The sequence below is a fragment of the Carassius auratus genome, chromosome 38 (genome assembly GCF_003368295.1).
Source record: "Carassius auratus strain Wakin chromosome 38, ASM336829v1, whole genome shotgun sequence".
Taxonomy (NCBI): domain Eukaryota; kingdom Metazoa; phylum Chordata; class Actinopteri; order Cypriniformes; family Cyprinidae; genus Carassius; species Carassius auratus.
In genome coordinates, this window is record NC_039280.1 from 45,705 (window position 1) to 69,779 (window position 24,075).

Below are 24,075 nucleotides of genomic sequence, written 5' to 3' on the forward strand. Positions count from 1 at the left end.
CAAGAACTGATAAATTGTGTACCTTGAATGCATTGTATAGGTCACTTTAATTGAATGATTGATATTAATTAAATGCAAGTCTAAAGTACTCAGTTAACAGCCTACAGAAATACATTCATTTATTACATAACCAATAAGGGTTTACGTGAATAATTAATAAGCGCCACGTCTTGGCATATTTTTGCATATATTTGACCATTTAGATGCACACCTTGAGCTAAAAGATGACTTTACATGTATGTGTTCTGAGCGCATCCACAGAAATCCTCCTGAGGAACAGCGCAAGTTCTCTTTCGCGTTTTTACAAGCATGAATAATTTAATCAACTTTTATAAATCAAGCACGTTCCATTTTGCAAAATTCACGTTACATGATTTTACTGATTTGCAGGTGAAATTGGGCTTTTATGGAGGATGCCAGATGAATGTTGCTGGAAACGGGGCGTAATTGGCCGCAATAATAGTTTTATTTTAATTATTGTATTTTCGTTATCGTTGGAGGCTGAAATCAGATCTGTATTTCGATTAATTGCACAGCCATAAGGCAAGTTAAGTAATCAGATACTTTTTTGGGGGGTAACTAGTAAAGTAGGACATTCATTTTTAATTTACAAGAAAATGAGTTACCTTTTCAAATAAGTAACGCCAGTTACTTTGTTTTCCCATTAATTGACTGACAGCTCTCCTGTCCCCATGTAAAAATCAAGAAATGCAAACGACTAATTAGTTACTGTTTTAGGGGTTAACGCAATATTGTAATGCATTACTTTTAAAAGTAACTTTACCTAATGCTATGCGTTAATGTAAGTTTAAATAATTGATTGATTGGTTAACTAGTCCATTAGGCAACCCAAAGACTTTGAAAACATGTAGTTTTGCTAAAGCCAAGCAGAAAATCATTTTCCAAATCTACTTTGCTTTTACCTTCTGGATTGTATACTGTTGTCTTTTTGATTTTCATCCCATTGTGTCCCAAATAGTGAGCTCGATATGGACTTATAGTCTTGTGACTTTGGTTCATCCGTTTTTGTATATAATGTTGTTGAAGTCGAGCTCTATGACTATTTTCTGCCGTAGGCCCATCACAGACCCAACAGCTTGTTTTAACCGGCTCAATGTAGCATGTGATTTGAGGCCTGTAAGAATCAGCTTAAGAAAACCCATGTGAGAGTTCAAGGAGACTCAGTTCCCATGCGGTGGACTGTTATTATGCAAAAAACGTCTTCAGTAAAATAATTAAAGTAAGTCTTTTGTAAAAGGTTCTTAAATGAGTCCCCTTTGGGCTTAACAAATCTCAAGTCTGCAGCTTTCTTCAGCATAAATGTCATATTTATCTGTGGTGGCTTTATTATATCTGCAGGGGAACTTTTTTCCCTGGGTGTGAAATGAAGTTGTGAAGGTGAAAGATCCTCTGCGGTACCGTGCAGCCGTCCGTAACATTGAAAACATCTCCAGACTTCAATCAGAAACCCTGCAGTGAGGCGATAAGGAAGAGGGGAAGAGGAATGATGGGTTTATTTGGGTCCATGTGGTTGGGCTCCAGCGGTGCTGCGATTAAGGACAAGCACCGTCCTCTGTTCGTTTTTCATCTGGTGACTGATCTTGTCTCGAGGGCTTGTAAGAAACATTCTCTCTGTGTAACTGAAGCTCCCTTTATGTCACTCTGAATTATATAAACATTTACGCCATGAGATTTTTCTGAGCTTAAACACTGAGTCTCTTTTATGAACAAAACAAGCACTGTAGAGTTGCATGCTGATTCAAATGGTGCAGTTTCCCATGGCATAGTGGCTAGCATGTGTGCTACAACACAATAGTTCTCAAGTAGGTTTGAACATAGCTTGTGTTCAGTCTCAATACTTTTTCCTCCTTAGTTGATCTCCCACATTGTATCTTTTTATGTGTTTATATACATACCCCCCCCCCTTCAAAAAGAAGTTTGGAATTTAATGCTAGTACCTTTTTTCATTATATCGCTCTATTTATTGCTCTATCTATTTAATAACAAAATAATAAAAAATAAAAGCATCTGCTAAATGACTAAATGTAATTGTAATCTCTTTATCTATTGCTCTATCTTTATCTTTTTGTCAGTTGCTCTATCATTCTGTCTGTCAGTCTTCCATTTTATCATTGCTTTGTTGATCTCTCTTTCGATCTATCCCTCTGTCATTCTATCATTCTATCTACCTATCACTCTATCTGTCTCTAGCTTTTTATTTCTCTACCATTCAACCTATCTATCTATCATTGTTACTTTTTCTGTCTAATTGTCACTCTATGCTTGTTGCTGTATTGTTCTGTCACTCTATTTCACTGTCTGTTGCTCTATCACTCTATTGTTCTATTGCTCTGTCACTCTGTTGCTCTGTCTGTCGCTCTATCACTCTTTTATTCTGTTGCTCTGTTTTTCTACCACTCTTTGTATAGCTCTATTGCTCTGTCACTCTGTTGCTCCGTCTGTCGCTCTATCACTCTTTCATTCTGTTTCTGTTGTTCTACCACTCTATATATCAGTCTATTGTTCTGTTGCTCTGTCTGTCGCTCTATCACTCTTTCATTCTGTTGCTCTGTTTTTCTACCACTCTATGTATAGCTCTATTGCTCTGTCATTCTGTTGCTCTGTCTGTCGCTCTCACACTTTCATTCTGTTGCTCTGTCTGTCGCTCTCACACTTTCATTCTGTTGCTCTGTTTTTCTTCTACTCTATGTATAACTCTATTACTCTTTCATTCTGTTGCTCTGTTTTTCTAACACTCTATATATCACTCTATTGTTCTGTTGCTCTGTCTGTCGCTCTATCACTCTTTCATTCTGTTGCTCTGTTTTTCTACCACTCTATGTATAGCTCTATTGCTCTGTCATTCTGTTGCTCTGTCTGTCGCTCTATCACTCTTTCATTCTGTTGCTGTTTTTCTACCACTCTATGTATAGCTCTATTGCTCTGTCATTCTGTTGCTCTGTCTGTCGCTCTCACACTTTCATTCTGTTGCTCTGTTTTTCTACTACTCTATGTATAGCTCTATTACTCTGTCACTCTGTTGCTCTGTCTGTCGCTCTATCGTTCTATCTGTTGCTCTAATTGTTGCTATGATTTTTTATCTATTGCTATCTGTCACTCTAATTATTGCTCTAGCATTCTGTCTGTCATTCTAACTGTCACTCTTTCTATTGCTCTTTCATTGTATCACTTTATCTGTCGCTCTATTGCTGTTTCTATTGTTCAATCACCCAAATTTTTTCTGTCCCTAATCATGTAGCCAGTTCTCTTAAACTCCCATAATGCTTCTCTTTATATTTGAGGTTCAGTGCTGTGTCTCGTTATAGTATTAGCTAGGATGGATTCATAAGGTCAGAGGTGACTTCACCACCAGGGCTCTGATGTCAGGTCGTATCAGCACTCAGTGGAAAATGGGAGTTTATCCAGTTCACCTCTCTTGAACACTTTTTTTTCTTCATTAGACCGCTTCACAGGAGCAGTGGAGGAAAGAGACCAGCTTATATGATCTGCAGGGAAGCCTAATAAATACATCCAGAGAGGGAGTGTTTTTTTTTTATTGAGAACTGGCAAACTGTCTTGGACTGTCTGTTTGTCTGTCCAGATGCCAAACCTGTTTATAAACAGCCATTATGGTTGAAATTCAGCTTGAAACTTTCAGTGCACTATTAATGAAATGATGGCACTCTGCGTTTGGTCCATGTAACTTACATGCTTAATGAGCTTGCAGAGTAATTTGGTCTCTGTTTGAACTACAGCTCTCATTTATTTTGCATGTCTGTGTATGCATACATTTCCACACATCTTGGGTTCAAACCCCGGTCGAAGAGGAGAATGCATTATGACTCATATCACGTCAGACGCATTAGTTTTTTAAAAACCGCAAACGCATGTCACTTGATGAGTCGATTCACAGAGTGAAAGAGAATCTCATTCATGGGGCTTGTTTCTCACACCTGAATGAGAATGCCCTCCTCCATTAAGTCAAGTGGTGCATTGTGTAATTTACCAAAGAAATGCAAATACTGGGAACAGATGCACTGGGCTTCTCTCTTCTGCTATCATTAGGAATGATCCTGTACTGAAGGACCCACTGCGGTGAGATGGGCCCATAGTCTTTACAAGGGAAAAGCCATGTCACCCCGGCACGTGACTCCTGCCGGATTCTTTAGCTCTTTTCTTTGCCTCTACAATCTCTCAGGAAGGATAAATGGGGTTTTTTAGTGCACCGAGCCTGAGGGAAGACTCACTCAATGAAGGACACACACACACACAGCGAGATTCTTTTCAGTAGAAAAATGGGAACTTTTAAAAAGTATCAGCCGCTCAATCCCTCTCTCTTGCTCTCTATGAGAGTTTCCTCGAATGTTTCCACCCCGCCCCGTACGAGAGCGGGATGAGGGAATGGAAATGACTTGGACCATGTTCTGTTGCATTTCTTTTTATGGGGCATTTCAGTGAGTTCCTTTCCACTCCTTTTAATAAGGGTTTTATTCACTGTAGGAGAATATATTAACCCCAGCTGATGTTTGGAGGGTTTTCGTCATATTTTTGGTCTTCAAATTACAGCAGAAGTTTTGTATGTCCATAAAATTGAGAAACACATTTTCAAGACAAATTCTCTCCCACTTTGCCTCTAAATCAAGCATTGTAGATATAATTTTATTTTTATTAATTTATTGCATTAAATAATAATAATTATTATTATTAATAATTGCTGTTTTTCGGGCTTCGTAAAAAATATAACTAATTTATACATAAAACAATAATATTAATAAATATATTTTAGGAGTAGTTATAATAATAATAATAATAATAATGTTTTTTTTTTACATTTTGAAAAACTACTACGTTTACTAATTATTATTGTTATTATTGTTTTTCTTGCCTTTTACATTTTGCTAAATGTAGATAATTGTTATTATTATAAAATATATTAATTATTATTATACTTTTAATACTACTACTTGTAGATTAATATTATATTTTTAAGTGTAAATTTAGCAAAACCACTACTTTTAATACTAATACTAATAAATTATATATTTTTTATTGTATTGTGTTGCACTTTTGCTCAATTTCTTTTTCTTATCATTATCTCTCTTGTTTTCGTCTAGTTTATCTGTCCTTTGGGATGCTTCTTGGCATTGGTTTGAGCGCTGCTCAGTGTGGCTGTGTTGGCTTTGTCTGGTCATTTCCACGTGATTTGGATTCATCTGCCGCACGTCTTGTCAGAACGGGCCCGTGTCTCACGGCTGATGCCCACAGAACAGCTGTTTCCAATGGCACTTTCAGAAGGGCTTTCAAAGTGACTCTTATAAAAAATAAAAAAAAAGAAGAAAAAAAGAGAGAGAGAGACGGCAGCTGCATGACTGAGGCGAACAGTCAGATTCTCATGGAGCTTTATCGAAACCATCTCCCTGCGGGGTCCATCAAGGCTATGGAGAATAAGTTAGCGGTTTTTGGTTAATCACATTTCTGTTGTTGGAGTTTCTCTTTTAATTAGTGGAAGTTCCTGCTGGGATGTGACAGATGTTCAAAGCTGCCACCATTTCCTCTTTGTCATTGTTTATTCATTCTGTCGGCTGCGTTTGGTACCCAGCTGCTCGACAGGCCGCTATAAACCCTCACCTCCAGACGCAAATGCAGAAATTTGGTGGCAATTTAACCACCATTAAGGCTAAAAATTTACATTTCCGTTATTTGATTGTGAGTACTTTAACAGATATATCAGTTGAGTGAGTACTTGAGATGAATTTGTGCAATTTTTTTTGTTTTGTCATAAAACTAAATAGTAGTAAAAATAGACAGTTTCCTTATAGAATATGCAGCAACAAACATACAGTCTGACCGGACTGATTCACAAACAAATGTGTCTGGTGAACTGATTCTTTTAAAAGAATCGCATGTGTTTTGTTTTGCAAAGTAACTTGTAACTACACCACAGAATAACACAAAGGCAGTAAATAGACCATTTCTCTGCGTTTGTTTCTGTATGCAACAAAGCTACAGCGTGACCAGTCTAGTCTGATTCATAAACAAATGACTCTTATATGCCAATTCTTTTAAACGAGTCTCAAACTTAAACTTGAGCATATGTTGTTTTGTTTTGCAAAATAACCAGTAACTACCACAGAAAAATGCAAAGACCGTAACTAGAGAATTTTCTTGCGCTGCATGCACCATCAGATGTACAGTGTATGTGTTTCAGTGATCAATCATTGCTGTCTCTTCTCCAGTTTCAGTGAACTGCTCATCGCTAATGGTGACATCAGTCTCTTTCATGGCTTTCCCTGCTTCTGGGCAAAAACAACAAAACCTCCCTCTGTGCTTTTAGCTCTTTCCTCATCTCTCAGTTTGTCAGTTTTTGTTGTAGACAGGTAATGGAGCTGATGGAGAGTGTTGCTGTACTGAAATAGGTACAGATGCTACTGTTAACACACCAGACCAGTGAGAAAACGTTGAGAAGGTTGCGTGTCTAAATTAATTTCTCTAAAGCATCTTTAATACAACATTATATAACAGATTCATCGCTATTAAAGATATATTTAAAGTTTCAAGCAATGACTTTGCATTGCCTTAGGACATATTCAAATGCGTCTGTATGTCATGTCTCCCATTTTTGTTAGGATTAATAGTTTTGTGCGCTTGAAGATTATAGATATTTACATTCATGCATTTGGCAGGTGCTTTCATCCAAAGCAAATTACAGTGCACTCAAGAAAGATATGCATAAATGCATTTAATTAATAGTTCATGCATTATCATATTTATTTGAGTATCTGTCAGCTGGTCTATTTAGATGTATAAATCAGTGTTGCATTATTAAATGGCATGTTGAACTAGAAACAGACTTCATTAAACGAATAGTTAACCCAAAAATGAAAATGTGCTAAAAAATTTGCAATTATGATCACGTAGCATTGCATCACTTTGCATGAAATTGCATGAAAGTCCAAACAGCTGATTTAAAAAAAAAAAAAATCACTATAATCTACTCAAGTCCATCAGTTAACATCTCGAGAAGTGCAAATCTGCATGTTTGTAAGAAACAAACGTTTTTAACTTCAAGCTGCCACTTCGGGGGGAAAAAAATTACTCCTTAAAAACACTTCCTTCAGTGAAAAAGTCATCTTGTCTAAATCAGGAGAGAAATCTGCACATAACAAACACTGTTTACAAGAAAAAACAATCCAAAACAGTTTGATGTGAGATGCACTTTTTCACTGGAGGGAGCATTATTATGGATAATGAACTCTTCCTTTTAAGACCAACCAAGTTGATTATAGTCGAATTTACATTTCTATGTTTGCATTTGTCAGATGATTTCATAGATGCCTTCAGCCAGTTGTTTTTAACATAACCATCAGTTTGGGATTATATGAGTCAAATATGAGGGATTTATCCCATCAGGTCTGTTTAAGCAGCAGTTAAACCTTCACGCTCGGTCTCCTGATGTCCGTTGGTGAATGAGTTTTGGTTGAGTGGCTCAGTTTGGTCCTGTGGTGCCAGCAGTGTGCTCACTGTCTGCTGTGACTAAACAAAGCCTGCCAGAGCCAAAGCGTCATCTCTTTGTGTCATGGTGAAAGTGGTCGCCAGGTTCTTCTCTTCTCATTGAATATCCTGTTTCATAAATTCATATTCCCAAGGAAAAATGGCTGGTAGACAGCATATCTCGGTGCAATCGTATCTCAAACGTGATGCATTTCATTTGTCAGCTTTTGAAAGCAAATAAGACTCATGCTGTCATTGGGGACAGCTGGATCAAGCTGGGGTTACCAAATTGAGTCCCTCTCTGTAGCACTAGTGAGGGATGATGGGAGAGACTGAGTGTTTACAGATTACAGCTGACATCAGATGGATGGGACGGCATGATTGAGGGTGAAAACATCAATGAATAGACCTCCTGAGCGTAATAGATGCCCAAAACACTCACCGGCTGCTGTGGGACATCCTCTCAGGTCACTGTAAGCAAATCTGTCTGAAGAATTGGTCTCAATGGATTCTTGAATAATATGAAATTAATTTCATTCTATTTTACAGGCATATGATCTTTGTGTAGATATTATGTTAGTACTTTTCTAAACAACACATTTATTTGTGAATAATGGTCCATTTATTAAAATCTGGTCCGGTTGGTTAGTTATTTCTTTTGTTTAGTTTTTTTATTTTTTTTTATTAATTTATTATTATTTTTTAAGTCATTTAGTTTAGTATTTTAGATAATTATTTGGGGTGATTTAGTTACTGTATTTAGTTGTTTTAAATTTACTTCGTTATTTTAGTGATTTAGTTGTTTTAGGTCGTTATTTGGGGTGATTTAGGTATTTATTTGATTTGTACATTTAGTTATTTTAGTCATTTAGTTGTTTTAGTTAGTTATTTGGGTATGATTAGATTTTTTTAGTTTTTTCGGTAAATTTGTTATACTTGTGTTTTTATTTTTATTTTATTTGTTTTTTTGCAATGAAAATAGCCTTAGATGCTGACATGGCATTCAATAAATATATACTTCTACTAGTTCATAGTCATTTTATTCTTGTATTTATTTATTTAGTAATTTTTGTCACTTTATTTATTTTTTTGTTTGTTTAGTTTTTATGTATTGTATTTGTCGTTAAGTTTGATGTGACATTTTTCCATAGTATTTATTTCAGAATTAATCCCGGTTTTTCAGAGCTGAATTCACTGATTTTTTTTGCACGTCCCCCTGCCAAACAAGTGTCCTTGTTGTGGTCAACTATGGACAAGTTGGCCGACAAATTGTTACCATGTTTCTAGCTAACCTGGCCTCGTTCTGTGCATGCCTGCTGTTCATTCAGTCGTCTTCTACTCAGAAGCGTTTATGTGTATTACACACAGGCTGTTGTGGTCTTGATCAGCACACTTAAACCTTTATTTTAGTTGATTTGAATGAAAGCATCTTCTGAAGGCCTACTCATTAACATGGATGTTTATCTTCCGCTGATAAAGCTACCGTAAGTGTGTTTGTTGTTGGAGAGCTGTGTGACTTTCTATGGTGTTAGACAGTCAGTATTTAAAGTGGCCCACATGAGGGACGTTCCTCTGAGGGGCATGACATCTGTTCTCAGGCATTCATCACAATCCCAGAAGCCTTTCTGTGTTTTTTGTTTCATCCTCTAGGTCATTTGCATTATTTTATGTACATGCTCCCCTGCCGCCCACTAAAAACCTCCAGAACGCTCCTGTGAAATATAAGTTCGTCATGACCAGACCGCATTTGCATTTCAAAGTCACTCTGTGTCCTGAGCAGGTGCCATGAGACCATGTGTTAAATCCTAGCTAAGCAACAGTGCGGATTTGGTTTCTGTTTTGCTCATGTACTCGGTGGTATATCAAACATGTTCCCATTTACTTTTAGTTCGGATGAAGTATTTTTGCTGGAAACTTGTTGGATTACATCTGTTTGGGATACAGGGTTTCACTGTGGACTGGAGTTTGAGTACAAGACCGTTCTACTTTTTGCTTTGGAGAGTCTGGCTAAGTTTAGAAAGGAGTTCAAGCACACTTCTAACTGAATACTGCACACTATGGACTGTGTACTGCCTTGTCTGTTTTAGAAAAGGATGTGAAACTGGATGCAATATGAAATGGTAAATTGGTACACAGTAGTACACTACATTGTTACCACATGTGTTTCTTCATTTACTAGAAATCGATTAATATTGGCTTTTTATGGCTGATACCCGGAAATACCGATTTGGGATTATGTTTATTTTTGTTTAAAAGGCAGATAACAAATAAGCATTATTATTTATATTTATTATATTATTTACTATCTATAAATCAATCGGTCGTTCATCCTTTCTCACTGTCTGTAGGTCCTTTTTTTCTATCTGTCCATCTATTATTATTGGAATGAGTGTCAGATAACCAATAAGCAGAGACATTTTATTTTATTTTATTTTTACACAAATCAAATCGTTAAAAAAACTACAGATAAAAATGAAATATCCATTATTAATATTCTGTTTTGTATTAATTAAATTTATAATAATGTAATTTAAGAAAATAATTTTCTTGTCTTTTTCATATTAATGTATTATTTTTTATGTATTCATTTATTTATTTAGTTGCATTATTTATATATATATATATATATATATATATATATATATATATATATATATATATATATAAATAATTTTTGTTGTTTTTTCTTTTAAATTTTGTGTAAAATCCTAACTTTTCACAATGATTTAAATAATGAAAACACATGGTTGTTTTTACCTTGATTTTATTCAGTACTCTGAAAAGGAAGTCAAACACACTGCATTGAGGACGCACAATGTGTTCTGTTGTCTGCTGCATATTTTGATGTATTTATGCTGAACAGAGAACATTGCTAATTACTCACTGCTTCTGCTAGTGAATCCACACAAACACACTCAGCTCTCAGTGCGTATGAAGTGTGTGTGTGCGGCATCTGAAGTGTCCATCACATATCAAAAGCCTCACTCTCATGTGAATTATGCTGCACTCCTTCAGGTCCTCCTGTTGAAATGTGCATGAGAGGCCATCTTTCTCCCAAACATCCCCCAAAACTGAAGTGAAACAGGCGTGTTGTCCTGAACCCCCTCCACCCCGCGCAGTAGATCAAAGTGAAACCGCCTGGAAGAAAGGCCACACTTACACAAATGAATCCAGCGCAATTAAGCTCTGCCATTTCCTTCCACTCAAACGATCCTTTATTAGATTCTTTCTAAGTTGCACTGATGCTGAGGAGGGGGTGGAGGGGGGTGTAGCTGAACATGAATGTCCTGATGTTGAGGAGTGACCGGATTATTCCATACACACACACACACACAGAGAGGGAGAGTGTGTGAGCGTCATTGTGAGCAGTTGAAGTAAAGCCAGCTGTGAGCTCACTGCACTGCTGAACACCGAGTGTAACCAGCCAACCATCAACAAACACTCGACAGCTTTGAGGATGATAAAAGATTAGGCTGCTACTCATTGAAAACGTTTCAAAAATGTGTTTTTAAAACAGGTCTGTTATAGCCTAAATAAAATTGTTAACACTTCGCTCAAACTTTGGCAGCTTTATTTTAAGCTCTGACTTTCAAAAACAACCCGTTAAACACGAAATATGTTTCTTTTCAGTTGTTTTCATTATGTTCAGGCCACAAGAGAAACATTAAGCAATATATGTCTGTCGTTCTGTCTGTTCTGTCTGTTTGTTGCTCTTTCTTTCTGACTGTAATTCTGTCTTTGTCTTTGTGTCGTTCTGTCTGTCTGTTGTTCTGTCTGTTTGTTGATCTTTCTTTCTGACTGTAATTCTGTCTTTGTCTTCCTGTCGTTCTGTCGTTCTTTCTGTCGTTCTGTCTGTTTGTCGTTCTGTCTGTTTGTCGTTCTGTCTGTCTGTTGTTCTGTCTGCCATTCTGTCGTTCATTCTGTCATTCTGTCTGTCGTTCTGTCTGTCTTTCTGTATGTTGTTCTGTCTGTCTTTTTGTCGGTCTTTCTGTCTGTCATTCTGTATTTCTTTCTGTCATTCTGTCTGTCTGTTGTTCTTTCGTTCTGTCTGTCTGTTGTTCTGTCTGTCTCTCGTTCTGTCTGTCTGTCATTCTCTCTGCCATTCTGTCGTTCATTCTGTCATTCTGTCTGTCTGTTGTTCTTTCGTTCTGTCTGTCTGTTGTTCTGTCTGTCTCTCGTTCTGTCTGTCTGTCATTCTCTCTGCCATTCTGTCGTTCATTCTGTCATTCTGTCTGTCGTTCTGTCTGTCTTTCTGTATGTTGTTCTGTCCGTCTTTCTGTCTGTCATTCTGTATTTCTTTCTGTCATTCTGTCTTTCTGTTGTTCTTTCGTTCTGTCTGTCTGTCGTTCTGTTGTTCTTTCGTTCTGTCTGTCTTTCTGTCTGTCATTCTGTCGTTCATTATGTCATTCTTTCTGTCGTTCTGTCTGTTTGTCATCTTGTCTGTCTGTCTGTCTGTTGCTCTGTCATTCTGTTTGTCATCCTGTCTGTCTGTCTGTCTGTCATTCTGTCTGTCTGTTGTTCTGTCTGTCTGTTGTTCTTTCGTTCTGTCTGTCTGTCGTTCTGTCTATTGTTCTGTCTGTCTGTCTGTTGTTCTTTCGTTCTGTCTGTCTGTCGTACTGTCTATTGTTCTGTCTGTCTGTCTGTTCTTCTGTCTGTCTGTCTGTCGTTCTGTCTGTCATTCTGTCGTTCATTCTGTCATTCTTTCTGTCGTTCTGTCTGTTTGTCATTCTGTCTGTCTGTTGTTCTTTCATTCTGTCTGTCTGTCTATCTGTCTGTCTATTGTTCTACAGGTTTGATGTTGAAATGCACAGATGCTGAAACATATGTAAAGCTGCATGCAGAATGTTTGTCAGTGAGATAAAGTCTTTTGTACCGAACAAATGCAGAGCTAAACACCTGCATGGATTCCTTGAGTGCCAAAACCATCTCTCAGCATCCAGAAGGTCACGTATCGAACCACACACAGGAACAATGGAGGTTTTTTTTGTCTTTGTATCATTCTCCTTTATTTTCCAGTGAGGTTGAATGTCACAGTCTAGAGCTGGCCCTTTATATATGCAAATGAGCCTGTTCTGCACAGCGGTTGGGGGTTTTGTGAGCGTTTTCCTAAACTCAGCCCCAGCCTGCCATCCCTTTCTCCTCAACTTTCACCTCCTCCTGTCCTCATTCTCGTCTGTCTTTAATCTCTAAACTTTAATCGTTTTTTATCATTTAAATGTTATAAAAAAATGAAATTGGATAATTTAATAATAATCATTATAATTGTTCTAATTACTATTACTACTAGAATTAGAATACAAATTTTTTGTATTATGGGATGGTTTTTATTTTACAATCCAGTAGCATTATTTTTGTAGCATTATTTATTGATTGATACTTTTTATAATTTAACAAAACATAAAACTAAATAATAAAATAATTATTAAATTAATAACAAATATTATTTTAAGCAATATTAGTTTTTATTATTATTTTTATTAAATACTCATTTTTTATTTTACAGTGCAATTGTATTGCAATATTTAACATATTTCTAAAAATTTAAATTAATATTTTTATAATTTAAATGTGAATAGGTAAACTATTCTTTAAATAATAATAATAATAATAATAATAATAATAATAATGTATATTGCAATATTTTTAATAATTTTTGTATAATTATAATAAAATATTGTTTTGAATAATCATAATAAAATAATAATATTATTATAGAAATACACATTTTTATTTTATAGTACCATTGTATTGTTGCAATATTTTTAATATGATTTCTATGATTAAAATTATAATAAATTATTATTTTGAATAGTTAGAATACCAGTAGTTGTTGTTTTTGTAGCTGTTCTTATTGTATAGTCACACTGAATGTGGGGAAAGGTTTTTCCTCTTGTTTTGGTCTGAGCTGATCTCGTGGTCTGTTATCTAAGAGCACTTTCTCTTGTAGATGCTCCATGATGTAAAAATGTGGTTCCTGCAGCAACAAGTGTCCTGAAGGACCATCACATACAGCAGGATAAAGGGCCGTGTCTTCAGGGACGGCTGCTTTAATACATGTGGACCGAGGATAGATGGCTCGTTCCTATTTTTTTGTGAAGGGATGGATCTGGGGATTTGAGAGGGGAGCGTTCCACGGAGCAAACCAACGACTTTGACTCTAAAACTTCAGAAGTTCTCTCTGTCCTTAGCATAAGTCTTTTTTAACATGCTTCTGGTTGCACAAGCTGTGGATGTGTTGAGAAACGTGTCTGAACTCAGCTGATAACACGACTGACAGTAGACGTTGCATTCTTTGATATTAGTGTGAATCAGTGGGGTCTTCCTGTCTTTGCACAGCATTGGTTTAAGGTGAATGTTGCTTGGCAGGTTAGTTAAACTGGTGACATGTTTATAGCTGTTCACCTGTATAGTAAAACATCTGGTTTAACTGATTTCAAATTAGCATTGTCTGGACTATCCTGAAATACTAAGTAAGTAAATAAATATACACATTGCAATCTTTCTACTTGAAAATTTCATGTTTTATGTAATGTGTTAATTGCCTTTTCTTTTTAATAAGCTGTGAAATCTACTAGCAATTTATGAGGGAAAATGGTTTCTACACCAATATTTTTATTTTATTTTTTTTCAGTGTACACTTTGAGAGTTATTTCAGGTTACAATTTTTTTTTAATATTATTTATATAATTTATAATTATTAATGTAGGGATTCAGCTTTTATTAATATTTTTGGTTTTCACTTAAAGTTTTAATAATTTAAGTATTTTTTTTATTAGTCTTTTAATATTTTTTTATATCATTTATTTATTTTAGCTATTTTTTATTTACTTCGTTTTAGCTATTTTAGTTCTTCAGCGTATTTATTTTATTGTGGTGTTGATTAAAAAAAATTAATTTTAAAGTCATTTTAAATTAGACTGTGCCATAAATTGTAAAGTTGTATTGTAAAGTTATTATTGTTCTTATTAATATTATTATATTTTTGAAATATTCCATTTTATAATTTTACGGCAACATATTACAATAGTTTAGTTATTTTAGTTTTTAAAGTAATAATTGTAACATGAATAAATTATTACTTAAAATATAAACAGTTAAATAATAAATATTATAAATGATTTTAATTATTAAAAAGATAAATTCTATTATCTTCTATTTAGAAATTTTGCAGCAAAATACTACTGTAGTTTTCAGTTGTTTTTATTTAATAATAGGAATAATAATTAATTAATTAAAAATAAAGTATAATAATACTATACAATGTTAATATTTTAGTAATTAAAAAAAATAATTTATTAATTTATGAATAATAAAAAAAATAATAACTATTATTATTTTTAAAATATTTAATAATTTAGTTTTTTTGCATTATGCATAACCACAAAAAGGTGAAGCTGCCCTAATTTTTATTTTATTTTTCACAATTTATCACAATTTTTTTATGAGCCTGAGCGGCACGCTGCTTCTAGTTTGAGTGTCAGCTTGTGGTGTACTATTATTTTATTATTGCTATATAACCAGAAAGCGTTGGGACAACCGTGCTCTCATCTTCAGTGTTTTCTGCTCCTTGGAGGCTGTGACCTGCTCCGCTGAAGCAGAAATAGCAGTGTTTATGAAACCAGAGATGCCAGGGTCTGCTTACAAAGTGAGGAATTTAATAATCGTCATCCGAATCACCTCAGGGTTAAAACAACGGCTCTCGAAGTCTGATTGAAAGCAGAGACGTCGTGTGAAGTGTGAACTTCTTGTGTGTGTTTGTTCTGAGTTCTTCAGCTCTTTGTTGAACCTGAATGAACACAACTGAACGTCGATGGATAAAGAACGTACATTTGAGTTTGAAAAGGAAAGTCTCTGAATAGGTTCATTACCTCATTTTGGCATTCGGCCAGTCATTATATCTGAAAGCCGTTTAGTGTGTAAGGTGTCTGATTATAGACTGTTATTTTAACTCTTCTTGCCAGCCACTTGTTATTGCAATCATTACTATTAGTTGCTATTGTTGTCCAAATGCCAAGCATTAAACTTTGCTACATAACTACATAAGCAGTTTGTGCTGTTCACATGCATGCTTATTAAAGACATTTATTTAGTTATTTTAATCTGACGGTCTTAATAAAGGGCTTTTTAGACTTGATGAAGGCTGAAATACATTGGCACAATAAAGGACTGATTTTCTAAAGCAGCACCTTTTTTATTTCTTGATTTCTCCACTCCACACGTGTCGTTGGTTTTTCAGTTTTTGCCTTTTACTGGTTGGTTTTGAGAAGTTCTGATCAGATCTGACAGACGTACATTGAATCAGAGATGGGGAAATTAGTTTTTGTTCATTTAAATGAAGCTAATATGAAATAAGATGCAAATATTTGATGAAACATTTTAAAAATTTGCCTTGGCAACTGACTAAAGTCGAAATACTGAATATTAAAAAAAATGCTAAAGTATAATAAATATATAGCTACACACAAACACACACACACACCCACATATATATATATATATATATATATGCAACTAATAATAAATCATCATAATATAATGATTTCTGAAGATCATGTGACGCTGGAGACTGGAGTTATTATGATGAAAATTCAGCTTTGATCACAGGAATAAATTGAATTTTAATATATATATATATATATATATATATATATATATATATATATATATATATATATATATATATATATATATATATATATATATATATATATATATATATATAATTATATTATTTTTTATTATTTTATATATATATATATATATTATAATATGTATATATTACATCATAATAATATTTCACAATATAATTTTTTTCTTGTCTTTTTGATCATATAAATGCAGAGCAGAAGACACTCCTGAAAAAACATTAAAAATCATTCTGATCCCAAACCTTTGACCCGTAGTCAATGTATATTTATAAAGATACTTCAAATATTATTAAAAAGTATAATAGTGTATATATGAATAAAAGGTGCAAAAGTTGTCTCTGGGGCTGGACATTTTCTAAAGATACTAATATTTACTTTTAGACACTAACATGTACACTCTAAGCACCTTTAGGGTCCTTAAATGCAACCTCTTCCCAGTGCAGCTTTTGTACCATTTTTTCTGAGAGTTTGAGTTATGCATCTACAGTAATACTACTAATATTATTTTTTTAATATTGAGAATTCATTCTTTCTTATTCTTTTGCACTATTAGAAACATTTGAGGGGGTTTGATTTCAGAAAGAAATGAAATTTGAGTGTTAGTATTTGACTTCCTCTCACTATATTAGAGTTGTAGTGTTGTGGGGGTTTAATCTCAGGTTAGGTTTGCGCTCATGCTGTCAGTGAAACCCTCTGCGGTGTCCTGACTTTTCAGCACAGCTCTCCTGTCAGATCCGGTTTGGAGGAGGAGGAGGAGGAGGTTTGGGGTGACCCCTGTGCTCAAGAGAATCGCAGCATTCAGCGCTCTCTGTCCTGCATACCTCACATCTTTAATGCACTCAAATGTGCAATGCATAAAAAATACTATAGTATTTTTGTGCCATTTTTTTATTTAAATACTCAAATTAAATAGGTATGAGCTCAAACCCCCACAAACCTTTCTAATGCACAAACATATATATATATATATATATATATATATATATATATATATATATATATATATATATATATAATCACCAATCTTAACAACAACTGCAATGATAAAAGCTATTATTATTATTATTATGCACATGCACAACTTGCCGTTATGATGGCACAATGTCTACAGTGGGATTTAGAAATAATTGTGTGGAAAAAGGTAAAGTAAAAAATTTATAGTAAAAATAAAAAATGAAAGTTTGTGTCCATGCACAACTACAACTTGTTTTTATGATGCCTGTGATGTGATTTATTATAAATAAGATTAAAATGAAAAATAAAATTGATATAAAATCGCTGCTATAAAATCTATTTGTACAAATAAGAAAAATATTAATACAAAAAATTTTATTTAATAATAAAAAAATAAAATGTAAAATAAAATTTCACAAGTTCCACAATATCTACAATATCTACGATGTGATTTAGTATAAATAATTGTGTGGAAATAAGGTTAAGTAGAAGGTTCATTGTAAAAATCACAATTTAAAATAATAAAAGTTATGTCCATGTACAACTTTCAGCTAGGCCACAACATCTACTGTTAATTTATTATAAATAATTGTGTTGGAATAAGAAAAAGTTTAAGAGAAAAAATGTAAAATGTAAAATAAACCAGAGAAAAAAATAATAATAAATAAAAGTTGTGCCTATTCACAACTCACTGCTACAATGCCACAATATCTGTGATGTGATTTATAATAAATAATTGCTTATGAAAAAGAAAAAGATTAATAGTAAAAATTTGGATAAAAAATAAAACATTTTTTTTTTAATGCAATTTATTCCCAAGCATAACTTTCTGCTACAATGCCACAATATCTACAATGTGATTTATTTTAAATAGTTTAGTGGAAATAAGGTTAAGTAAGCAAATCAAACTGATGAACAGGAATGAAATTAAAAATAAAACTAAAGATAACTTTAGCAATGGCAAAATAAGGTTAAACATGCTCACATCAAACGGTGTGCTCCTGATATTTTCCTCAGGGTGCAGCGATCTCATCTGAAGTAGATGACAGAGGCGTATCATTTTAAAGATGGCTGCCAGCAGCGGGTTCATTAATACTCCCGCAGCCTCTAATCAGGCCACCATGTCAAAAGATTATTTTAAGACCTGGCGAAAAGGCACCAAAGACACAAAACCAGCCCAGCCAGCGACAGAAAATGAGTTCATCGCCATAATTAGTCTCACAGAAGCCCCCCTCCATCTCCCCAATTTCATTTATTTGGCCTTGGAGGTTGACCAAAGATAATGAACGCTTGAGCTCGTTAGAGACCTCTGTGTGTGTGTGTGTGTCAGACCTCCCATCATTAGCTTTCTTCGCACACACAGAAGGCCCAGTCAGAAAACGAACTCTGCACAGGTCAGAGGTCAGAGGTCATAGGGATGATGTATTTTTGCTGACCGTGAAGCTGTGCTGCAATCAGGGGCCCCAGTAGAGGAAGACACGATGGAGAGCATTTATCATTGTCTGTGTTCTAGATAGAGACCACCCTGATGTCTAGTTTGTGTATGTGGCAGATGTTTATTTTGTGTTTTAGTTTACACTTTCCAGAGACTTATACAGTACAGACCAAAAGTTTGGAAACATTACTATTTTTAATGTTTTTGAAAGACGATTCTTCTGCTCATCAAGCCTGCATTTATTTGATCAAAAATACAGAAAAAACTGTAATATTGTGATTATATTATTACAATGTAAAATAATAGTTTTCCATTTGAATATACTTAAAAAAAATAATTTATTCCTGTGATGCTAAGCTGAATTTTCAGCAACATTACTCCAGCCTTCAGTGTCACACGTAACCTCAGTCGATCACATGATCATTTAGAAATCATTCTAATATTCTGATTTATTATGAGATAAATAAATAAATCATTTATTATTATTATTATGCTGTCTAATATATTTGATGAATAAAAGGGTAAAAAGAACTGCATTTATTCAAAATAATTAATAATATATTTTCTTTACTATCACTTTTTATCAATTTAACACATCCTTGCTGAATAAAAGTATTGATTTTATTTAAAAAAAAGAAAGAGAAAAATTATTATTATTTTTTTTTTTATTAATCAAAGTATCCTAAAGAAGTATCACATGTTCTGAAAAAATATTAAGCAGCAGAACTGTTTCCAACTTTGATAATGAATCATCATATTAGAATGATTTCTAAAGGATCATGTGATAATGATCCTAAAATTCAGCTTTGCATCACAGAAATAAATGATCATTTAAAGTATAATAAATTTTAAAACTATTATTTTAAATTGTAATAATATAATCACAATATTACATTTTTTTCTGTATTTTTGATCAAATAAATGCAGGCTTGATGAGCAGAAGAAACTTCTTTCAAAAACATAAAATTTTTTAATGTTTCCAAACTTTTGGTCTGCACTGTATGTATATATATATGTGTAGAGTTGTTCCGATTCCGATACTAGTATCGGAAATATCTCCGATACCACAACAAATTCTGGCATCGGCATCGGCGAGTACATGAACCCATATACCGATCCGATACCATTTTCTTAAAAAAGACCTAGTTATGACCGCAAGCTTTGCCTAACCGCTGCACGGTTCTTCTTCGCTGCTCAAAATGCATTGAAAACACAGGAAGTTGTGCTGTGTTGCCACAAGCAACCCCTGTTTAGAGCAGCGAAGAAGAAATGAAAACGCGTTAGCAGCCCTTATCTATATATGACTGGATCACTCATCACATTCTAAACTGCCAAAAGACAGTGAAGCCGCTACTATATTATAGATCAGTGGTTAGCAGTATGTCACTGTAGTACCGGTAGTTACAGACTCTCGAGTATATTCAGTACCGGCAACTGCGTTCAGTTGCTTCCGTGTAAGTCAAAACGCAGGGCTCCAGACAGTAGCCGAATATATACTAGTGTCTGTGAATATTAAACTGCAAAATACTATTTAAATATTACTCCCGCAAAATCTACATCTCTGTGGGTGACTGGCACAGATGCGCGAGAGCTCGCTGTTTTGTAGTCTCTGCTGTGTGTCATGAGGACACGAACGCATAAACCGTCACTTCATGAGAATTTACCGTTTCATTTGAGAATACTGTCATATCATAAACACAGACACTCAAAGATCTTCATGGCAGCCCATTAAAATAAATGTTTGGTTTACATGAGTAAATTGACAATATATAAAGCTACTGTTGTAGCCTACAGTAATAATAATACATCTCTATAATAATAATAATTATACCTAGATGGTTGCTTGTTTTTTACTTGTTTTTTACTTGTTAGAGATTATCTGATTAATAGATCTTTTTTTATATTCCTAGACTTATTTGTTGCAGTTTTTTTATACAGTTATATTGTAAAACTTAAATACCTTTTTTAGTTTGCGGTGTTAGATTTTTGGCTGCATTTGAAGTTCTTTTTTGCATAAGAAAATAAATAATACTGTCAAATTCATGTTAGATAATAAAAATACTGTAATAAATACAGTAGTTCACCATGTATTTGTTCATGTTTTATTGAGGGATCTGTCTGAAGCACACCATAAAAAAATTCTAGCAATTTACACAGGGCTAGTAATATATACAGCTGTATATACAGATATACACCCAGGTATCGGATCAGTACTCGGTATCGGCCGATACCCTGAGCCCAGGTATCGGAATCGGTATCGGGAAGAGAAAAAGGGTATCGGAACATCTCTATATATGTGTGTAATTGAAAAACTATTTCATAAACGTCTCAATATTGTCTCAATATTAATATATATTCAGCAGCCAAAATTAAATATTTAATTGTGCATGCTATTTTCTTCAGTCTTTACATTTCTATCTTTTAAAAACATTAATAATTGAAAACTGTTAAATGTAATCTTTAGCTAAACTCAAAGATGAATATAAATCTTTTATACTATACATTATTACATTGTAATGATAGGAAAAATAACTAACAGCTTATTGTTAATAATGAACACTTAGCCTATCTATGTATTTATGTGCAGTATTAAAATATAATAGATTTTATGTCAGTCATTAAAAAAATAACAGCTTATTGTTAAAAATAAACACATTCATTCATAAATTTTTGTTCAATATTAAAATATAACTTTTAGTGTAAGCTATTAAAATAGTTAAAGGGGTGGTTGATTGCGTTTTCACTTTTTTAACAGTAGTGTGTAATGTTGCTGTTTGAGCATAAACAATATCTGTGATGTTAAGGAGCTGAAAGTTCAAAGAGTCTTTTATAATTCTGGCTGTTAAATGCCTACAAAAATGGTGGGTAGGGACTACAATGAGCTACTTCCTGGGTTTGTGATGTCACAAACCTAGATAAACCCCGCCCCTGGAAAAATGCAGCAAAGGGGCGGAGCCGTGTTTTGCTGCTTTAGAGAAGAGGTAGAGAAAACAAGGGTACATTTAGCACATGCTTTTATCGAAAGCGTCTTACATTGCATTCAGGCTAACAATTTTTTTCTCCTAACATGTGTTCCCTGGGATTCGAACCACCAACCTTGCACTTGCTAACGCAATGCACTACCACTTGAGCTACAGGAATTTGTGGTTCTGTGTTTTAACGATTCTAATGGATTCACAGATTTATAAATCAATGTTTTAAAGCAGCAGTAATTAATACTGTTCCTCCTAGTTCTGCATCTCTCTCTCTCTCTCTCTCTCTCTCTCTCTCTCTCTCTCTCTCTCTCTCTCTTATTCAGATCACCAGCTCAGCTCCAACATGCATGAATTGCTTGGAGTGTTTTACATTTTTAGGTTTCTTAGTATATAAACATCTGCTAAATGACTAGAATTAAAAGGAGAAAGTGTTTTAACTACTCTGCCTTCACAAGAAGCCTTTGCAAGTCGTTTCCAGTTAGCATGTGGTTTGCTTGGATGAACTGCTGTGTTTAGACATCATTTGGATTTAGACGTTTAGATTTTTAAAGAGCTTTTGGTGAAGAATCTTGTTGGAATTCAGCAGTTTATTCTGAGTCTCATTACACTGAAGGAAACTCTTTTAGTTTACAGCTCAATAGTCACTGAGTGTTTTAAGGACAGAGTTTTTCTCAGTGACCCTGCTGTGTGTGTGTGTGTGTGTGTGTTTTAATGATTGTGTCAATGTGAAAAGGATTACGTAAACGGAGCTCCTCTGTTTTGTCCTTGCTCATCCTTTTAGAAAAGCCTGTCTCATTTAATGAAGTTATTTCAGGAAGCACTTTTGCTGCTACTGCATTTCAATGTGAAAACATTTAGTTAGGCTTCAGCACTGGGATCCAAAATCCTGCTCGCTCGTATCACTGTGAAGGACGGTCCGAGGGGAAGCAGTCTAGGAAAAACATTGCAAATAAACCAATGCAATTAGATAAATTGCGTTAGCTGATTTGATGTTAACATAGAAATTGCATGGTAGTTTTTATATTGTAAGTTTGCTTACAAAACTGTATTGTAGTATTAGCTAAAAATGCCTTGTGTGAGTCAAAATTATAGATTTTTCTTTTATGCCAAAAATCATTAGGATATTAAGATCATGTTCCTTGAAGATATTTTGTAAATTTCTTACCGTGAATATATAAAAACAAAAAAAAATTGATGAGTAATATGCATTGCTGGACTTCATTTGGACAACTTTTTTTTTATATATTTAGATTTTTACAAAATCTGATCCTTACAAACTATACACCAATGGAAAGCTTATTTATACAGTTTCAGATGATGTATAAATCTCAATTTTGAAAAATTTACATTTAAGACATTTAAGGTTTTGTGGTCCAGGGTCACATATGAAAATAAAACAATATTTTGACTTCTAAAGATATTGTTGTATGCTCGGTCACAATATTATTAATTTATTTAATATAAAAAATATTCAAAAATTTCAAATATTTAAATAGTTAAATTATTATTTTTAATAAGAATAAAAAATATTGGGGTAAAAAGACTATCTTTTATCCAAAAACTACAGCCAGGGCTCCCTTATTAACGTCTTGGTTGTATTTTATTTATGTCAGCTGTTAATTTGGGCCAGACCTTTACTTAATTAATTTATAAGTTTTCGGATAAAAGGGTATTTTAATAATGTTTATCTCAAAATTAGCTTGTTACTAATCAAAATGCTTTATCCAACTCTTGCAATATTGCTAATGTCTTTATAATGAAATACAGTATGCAGCATTGGCCTATATATTCAGTGTTTAGTGTATATTTGTAATAACTATATTAAGTGTTAAAACAACAGCATATACATTACAGCTTATCTTGTTGTGGCCCACATTGCCCCACCAGATGTTGTTTCTCCTGCAAATATAAGCTACATCAGACATTTAATCATGGGATAGGGCGAATGTAGTGAAGATGGGATGTTTTGTGGCTTGTTCCTGTTTTTAGGAGTAGTGAAATTGGAATGAAGATTAGTGGTTCGGTTCAGAAAAAGGGTCACAGTGTTTACATTTGTAGGATTTATAGCAGATTTTTTTTGTGGGCTGATAGCAATGTCAGGTCATGCTACATGATTCTGAATAGAAAATATATAAAGTTGCATGAATGTTGCACCCGTGCAATACACATGAACAAGAAAACCCCATTTGGGTCATCAGTGGCATCTTCCCAACCTGCATGCATTGAGCTGTACAGCTGAACAAAAGGTGAAGTTCAAATGCTGGAGTCCCCACTGGGAACCTTGTCTATACATGTGTATATATATATATATGCTATATGCATTTATAGGTGCGCATGTAATATATGCATTGCAATTCGGGGCCCCAGTACTCTGTGGGAGCGAATAAATGTGGCATGAAATTAAAGACATTTTGCTGTGTTCTCTTTGCCTAATGCATAATCCAGTTTGAAAACCACTGAACGTTCCCTTAAGTTTAATAAGACTGATTTGAACCCCTACTTGGCCAATAAAAGTTAGCAACAGAAATAGGCGTTTATATTTCTGAAAGATGTCTTTGTGAGAAGACCTTCT

The 24,075-nt window shown here is 34.1% G+C and overlaps 1 protein-coding gene across 4 annotated transcripts in view; it reads left to right on the forward strand.

The window, feature by feature from the left end:
- LOC113056575 (signal-induced proliferation-associated 1-like protein 2) overlaps nt 1–24,075 on the forward strand; it is a 111,138-nt gene that overhangs the window by 12,956 nt on the left and 74,107 nt on the right. The window lies entirely within an intron of this gene.